Source organism: Artibeus jamaicensis, unplaced genomic scaffold (assembly GCF_021234435.1).
Source record: "Artibeus jamaicensis isolate MK-2021 breed Jamaican fruit bat unplaced genomic scaffold, CSHL_Jam_final contig_3126, whole genome shotgun sequence".
Classification (NCBI taxonomy): domain Eukaryota; kingdom Metazoa; phylum Chordata; class Mammalia; order Chiroptera; family Phyllostomidae; genus Artibeus; species Artibeus jamaicensis.
The window spans coordinates 16473442-16481302 of NW_026521723.1; positions in this window are offsets into that span (position 1 = coordinate 16473442).

The window sequence follows — 7861 nt, forward strand, 5'->3', positions numbered from 1 at the left end:
TTTTGTTGTTTTTATAATAGCCATCTTAACAGATGTGAGGTAATATCTCATTGTGGTTTTGATTTGTATTTCCCTGATGAATAGTGACATTGAGCGTTTTTCCATGTGCGTGTATCTGTTGACCACCTGCAACCCTTTTTTGGAGAAATGTGTAGTGAAGTCCTTAACCCATATTGTAATTAGGTTATTGGTAATTATACTGTAGAGGTTTAGGAGTTCCTTATATATTTGGGAATTAACCTCCTACCAGATATATGGTTTGCAAATATATTCTCCCATTCTGTAGGTGACCTGTACACTTTGGTGATTGTTTCCTTTGCTGTGCAGAAGATTTTTGGTTTGATGTAGTTCACTTGGTTATTTGTTTGTTTTTGTTGCCCAAGCTTTTAATGTCATATCCATTAAATCATTGCCAAAACCAATGTTATGCATGAATCTTTCCCCCTGATATTTTCTAGGAATTTTATAGTTTCATATCTTATATTTAAGTCTTTAATCCATTGTGTTGATTTTTGTCTATGGCATAAGATAAGGGTCCAATTTTATTCCTTTACATGTAGATATTTAGTTTTTCCCAGCATAATTTGTTGAAGAGACTATGCTTTCCCTGTTGTGTATTCTTGAAATTGTCGTTAAGATCAGTTGACCATCTGTGGATGAATATATTTCTTGGGTCTCTATTCTGTTCTATTAGTCTATATGCCCATCTTTATGCCAGTGCTATACTGTATTGATTACTATAGCTTTATAATATATTTTGAAATAATGAAGTGTAATACCTCCATCTTTGTTATTCTTTCTCCAGCTTAACTTAGCTACTCATGGTATTTTGTGGTTCCATATAAATTTTAGAATTTTTTCTATTTCTAAAAAAAGGCCAGCATTATCCTGATACCAAAGCCAGACAAAACACAAGGAAAGAAAACAACAGGAACATATTTCTGGTGAATATAGATGGAAAAATAATTTTAGATTGTATCCTAGACATTGTAAATATTATGCTTTCTGTTATGTGAATATTATTGTGAATATTGGGTCTTTGGTGAGGATTGTATTGAATTTGTAGTTTGCTTTAAGTAGTGTGGATGTTTTAACAATATTAATTCTTCCAATCCATGAACATTGACTGTCTTTCCATTTGTTTGTGTCTTATTTAATTTCTTTCATAAATATTTTATAGTTTTCAATATAGAAGCATTTAATTTTATTGGTTAAATTCATTCCTAAATGTTTTATTCTGTTTGGTGCTATTATAAATGGTATTGTTTTACTATTTCCTTTCTGGATAATTTATTATTAGTGTATAGAAATGCCACTGATTTTTGTTTGTTGATTTGTATTCTACGACTTTACCTAATTCATTTGTTAGTTCTATCAGATTTTTAAAAATGAAGTATTTAGGGCTTTTCATAAGATCATGTCATTTGCAAAAAGGGACATTTTTACATCTTCCTTTTCAATTTTGAACAACCATTGGGTCACAGAATAAATAAAAATGGTAAATTGAAAATATCTCAAGTGAAAATAAAAACACAACATACCAAAATTTATCAAATGCATAAAAAAGAGTTTGAAGAGAGTTCATAGCAATAAACATATTAAAAAAAGAAGAAAGAGCCCTGGCTGCTATAGCTCAGTGAGTTGAGCACCGGCCTACAAACCAGGGTCATCAGATGGATTCCCAGTCTAGAGCACGTGCCTGGGTTGTGGGCCAGGTCCCCAGGAAGGGGTATGTGAGTGGCAGCTGCAGGTTGATGTTTCTTGCCGTCTCTTTCTTTCTTCCTCCCTTCCTCTCTCTAAAATAAATAAATAAAATCTTTTAAAAAAAAAAGAAAGATTTTGATTAAACAACCTAATTTTACACCTCAAGAAGCTAGAAAAGGTGCAAAGTAAGCCTAAAATTAGCAGAAAGAAATAACAAAAAATAGAGTATAAATAAATAAAATATAAAAGCAATAGAAAAATTAAAGGAAAAGTTGGTTTTTTGAAGAGGTAAACAAAATTGACAGACCTTTAACTAGACTAAGACAAACTGAGAGAGGACTCAAGTAAAATCAGAAGGAAAAGAAGAGACATGAAAAGGATTATATAAGACTAGTATGAATGTTTCATTAAATGCCAACGAACTGGATAACCTAGAAGAGATAGATAAATTCCTAGAAATATACAATCTATCAAAACTTAATCATGAAAAAATAGAAAGACTGAATGACCTACAGTTAATTTGAAGACTGAATCAGTAATCAAAACCTTTACAATAAAGAAAGCCCAGGAACAGGTGGCTTCATGGTGAACTCTATCAGACATTTAAAGAATTTACATAAATACTTCTCAAACTCTTCCAAAAAAACTAAAGAGGCAGGAACACTTACAAATGCATAATGCCAAGGCCAGCATTATCCTGATACCAAAGCCAGACAAAACACAAGGGAAGAAAACTACAGGAACATATTTCTGATGAATATAGATAGAAAAGTAACTTTAGATTTTATCCTAGACATTGTGAATATTATGTTTTCTGGAAGTTAACATGGTTAGATTCAATCTCTAAGAATTCTCTTGCCTTCTGGGGTTAATGGTCATAGTTCAAGTGAATTCTTTAAGCTTTCGCTACACTACTTTGAATCTGTGCTGTGAGTGCATGGTTCAGGGGCAGCCTCAGTCTTATGCAAGGTTTATACACAGAATTAGAGAATCTCCTTCTCTCTTCTAGGTTTTCCCCTCATTCTACAGCATCTGGACATACTTGGTGAGGCTACTTCTCCTGTTTCTTTATCCTGAAAGACCGCGGGCTTTCTATCAGTTTTAGGCGCCACTGTAGCTGTGATGGTCATTGGGCCAAAGCTACAAATGATGAGAAATTCCTTTCATGTTGGTCAGTGGCTCCAAGTTTTGACTCTCCTCCAAAATCTGCCTGTCTTTGCTCAGCCTCCAGAACCCTCCAGTTGTGGGGTTTTTCATTTTGTTGATTTGATTTTTGTTTTTGTCTTTTAGCATAGGGAAGATTGTGTTTTGTTTATATTGCACAGCTGTTATTGGCAGGATTTACTTTTTAAGTGCATTACTCTGGCATATTAAGAAGCAGATCTTCCTTTTTTTATACATAATATATACATTTAAGGTTTTCTCACATAAACTTATGTTTGTAGTATTTGCACTTTAATTAGGTCAAAATAGCTCCTAGATTTTATTATGAGTCCTTCTCCAACTACAGAATTTTGGACCTTAGATTATTTATATAAATTGTCAAATATCAGATTTTCTAGTACCCTTTGGCTAATGATTTCTATATCAATTGCACTTTATGTGGAACAAGATTTTAAACCCTTGAAATGTGTTTACTTGCTTGATGATATAGCATATGCTTAACTGTTGTGAATGACTTATTGGAGTTGAAAACTGCTTATTCTATAATTATTGGAAAGTGTTTTAAATATACTCATTAAGCTAGATTTGCTAAAAAGTTGTTCAAGTCTTCCCGTATGATTGTAAATTTGCCTTATCTCTTGTAGTTCTTTCAATTTGTGCTGTGTCTATGTAGTTGAGGCTATGTTATGAAGTGAAAATTAATTTAGAATTTTTACATCTTTGTAGTAAATTGAACTTTTTATCATTAAGAAGTATAACATGAACTCCAACTACTCTGTTCAATATTTTTGTAGCTCTACCAGATTTATTTTAGTCAGTGTTTAAAAGGTACACATATCTGTCCTTATTACTTTTTTAAAAGATTTTATTTATTTATCTTTAGAGGGGAAGGGAAGGAGAGAAGGAGAGAAATACCAATGTATGGTTGCCTCTCGTGTGTCCCCTACTGGGAACTGGCCGGCAACCCAGACATGTGCCCTGACCGGGAATAGAACCAGGGTTGTTTGGTTCACAGGCCTGTGCTCAATGCACTGAGCTACACCAGCCAGGGCTGTCCTTATTACTTTTAACTTTACTCTGTCCTTAAGTTTCAGAAGTCTTTCTCATAAATAGCATGTGCTATAATTTTCTCATTATTAATATCTGACAAGCTTTTAATAGAAAAATTTAGTCCATTTATACTTGATGTTATTAAAGATATATTTGGTTTACATCTATTTTTTTACCATATGCTATCTGTTTTTCCTACCTTTTCTGCTTCTTTTCCTCTATTTTTTACCTTCATCTATCACTCCATTTTTCCATTAATTTAGAAGTTATATTCTCTTCAATTGTTTGGTTTTATATTGGGGTAACCTTTTAAAATTAATAGACTTTATGCTTCAGAGTAGTTTTAGGTTTACACAAATATTAAAGTAGAGTGAGTTTTCATTTACCCCCTTTCCCCACTCCTGATTTGCCCTACTACTAAAATCTTGCATTCGTGTGCTACATTTGTTACAGTTAATGAGCCAATATAATTATTAACTAAAGTCCATGGTTTACATAGGGTTCGCTCTTTGTGTTGTACATTCTATAGGTTTTGAAATATGTGTGTGATATGTATCTATAATTACAGTATCATGCAGAATAGGGTTACTGACCTGATATCCTCTTATATTTTTACTGGTTTCCCTAGAGATTATATGTATTCTTGACTTACCAAAGTCTAAATTATTTGTCTAGTTCAGTAGAAGGGCATCAGTATGATGTCAACATATTTTAACCTCACAACTACTTGGTAATTCCAAGTAGGTCAAAATTACAATTGGAAAAAATTCTTTTTCATTTTCCTCAGGTACAGGAAATGATAAATAACAGAGACAAACGTGAAACCTACAAAGAATGAATCTGTCTTCAACAATGTTTACAACCATCAGTATCAACACTGTGCTCTGTTTCCTACCCTAAACAAATGGTTTTCAAATGCTCATTATTAGTGATTCTGCCTCAAAGTGTTCTTAATGTTGAAGTAAAAATCTACAAGGTATATTTGCACAATTCACATAATGCATGCAAGTACCTCTGATTAGTCATCCATGCATTGATATTTCAATACTCACCCTTGCTATGTACTGAACAATAACAAATTCACAAATCCCAAAGAGGATCAAAAACAGAATCCTAGCAATTTAATGCAATTCTCCTAAAGAATACAAATCTATCATGTCTCCAAGCTGTTTGTAAAATTTACAACCAGAAAATGCATGGGAAATAATTTGTAACAGCACTCTTTTCTCTTAATGGAAGATAATTATTGTAATATCTTTTTTCTTATTTCTTAAAACCTCCAACGCATTTTTACTAGTTTCCTCTTTGACCCTGACTGTTATATTCTTCCACTAGTAGATGTAGTTTAATCTATTTGTGGGGTCAGGTCCTTTTTGATTTTTAACCCACAGCAAAATTCAAACATGTTATACTACTCTGTCCACACCTGTGGGAGAGGCAGAATATCTCTTTCTCATTACCTTTATTCCCTGAAGAGTATCTACACTGATGGAATGTGTAACCAGTCAAACTGGTATTGAAAAACAAAAAGCTTTAAGGAGGTCTGTCTGGTATGAGTATCTGCCCAGCAATCATAACAGAGATGATCATTTGGTACTACTTTTGTGAACTGAATCTCTGTTGAATTTCTATTTCGACATTAAAGCAGACTCAATATTGCTTAACTGGTGACTTGGTGTGATTCTGTGATTGTATTGTAATGAATTAAGCTTTTGTTTGAACATTCATGCAGAAATCTTACTTTTTTATACCAGGATTTTATGCCTGTTTCTAATAATTTTACCCAAAACCCCCTGCTTATAACTTCAAAGTCTGAGTTTTTCTTTTGGTTGTCCACAAAACGTGCATGTGCTCACACTCCGTAAGCACAGAGAGACAGCTTGTTCAGAGACAATGGGCTGGCAAAGTCAGGTGAAACCTAATGGATTTGCAGTGAACTTATGGGAAAAGTTTAAGTGACATGACTAAGGTTGCAATTAGTCAGTCAGTTGAACAAAATAACCAAAGACTGAAGGGCCAACAATATTATTAATGATTGAATGCTGGAATGTTATCAGTAACATCTGAAATTAAGTATTGAATTTAGTTCACTGGGTTTCAGCCCTAATACCAGACAGCTGTAATATGTTGTTAGAACAGAACACTCAAACCAGAGCACACCAGCTACTCTAGCCTTTTCACTGGCTTTCTGTGCTACGTTTCACAACTGTCACTTTGACCTTTCACTGAGGCAGTGGACCTGGGGGATGGACTTGTTTCAGTTCAGCGATCCTGTCTAGACATATTTGACCTAAAGGAGAAGGGAGAAAGTGGAGATGAAGCCTCTCTTTCAGTGAGTCAGGGTCCCTACAAAAAGAGCTGCCTCATGTAGATCAACCAGCTAAAAGTACTTATGTTTAGTTCTTAGTCCGTAAGTGGCAGGATGTTGTCTCAAGTGAGGAGTGAGCACTAAGGGTTAGAATCTAGTTCCAGATGTCTGTGTATCTGTGTTTGAATCTTCATGCCAATTATTTGGTTGGGAACATTGTAAAGCTAAAACTCAGTTTTTATGAGTGACAAACAATATTAGTCTACCAGGAGCTTATTAGGTTCTCAAAGGCTGTTTTTTCCTTCAGTGTTGCCTGGACTTCTTATAAGCTAACCTTACAGAGGGGTAGTGTAACCTAGTAATATGAACAGATAGGATTCCAATAAGCAGAGCAGTTTGCCAAATTCTGCATTTTAATTTTTTAGAAAAAGAAAAGGCAACTATTCTCAAACTCCATTAAAAATATGGAAAAATTACAAAAAGAAGTAAAGCTACTTTAATACTCAAAGCAGGAGGCAGAGAGACCAGAGATTTTTATGATTTCTCAAAACAAAAAGCAAATGGGATAGAATGACAGGTAAGCCAGCCTGGAGTGGGGGCGGTGGTGCCCATCTCAGGACCCACAAAGGCAGCTGAGTGGATGGAGAAGACATTTTTCAAGGCAGAGCCTCAAAGGGCTCCAAGCACAGTGTGGGCAAGGACAGGAGAAAGGAGGGAGCTGTGAGTAACAAAGGACTCCTCCTTTCTGATGACCTTTATGCTCTATTAGTCACCTACCACCAAAACTACCCCACAGTGAAACCACTCATATAGACAAATTACACTTCCAGAAATGACACTGAACCTGGAGAATTTTTATAGGGAAGATTTGCGTCAGATTTGTATGATGAGAAAAAAGTGGGATAATTGTCCAACCACATAATTGTTCAACCACAGGTGGATTGAATAAATTGTGATGAATCCATGAAATAAAAATGTATTCATCCAATTAATGTAATTATTGTTTAATTATTTGAATGCATATAGTTAGTTCTATCCCATGTCATACAACATACATACACATCATATACATACAAAACAATGTGCACACACATAAAAAGAGTTAAGTAGAGAAAGAGAAAAATGGAAAGAAATAAAAGAATAAGGAAATGTGAAATCCTGAGTTGGAAAGCCCCCTTTAAGCATAATGTCAAAGACAGAAATTGTTAAGGAAAATATTTACGTAATTGATGTGCAATATAAAAAGTATTGGAAAAAAGTTGCAAAACAGCAAATGATTAATAGAGTAATAGCTGCAGTGAACATGGCAGGCCAGTATTCTAAATCTGTAACAAGTCCCCATAAATTGATTTAAAAACCATAAATAACCCCAATCAAAAAAGAGGGCCAAGAATATGAATCAGAAATGTATTGAGAAAAACATGTAATTAGCCAAAGAAGTAGAAATTTAAAAAAAATCAAATACCAATTAAATATCCCTCACAGACATTTTTAAAGATGGCAGCTAACTGGACTAAAAGTGTAGAGAAATTGTCCCTTTCTTAGATTGTTATGGAAACATATACATTTTACACGCCCTCTGGAATGCAATTTCACCACATAAATCCAAAGATTTTAAAATAAGCATGCTCTTTA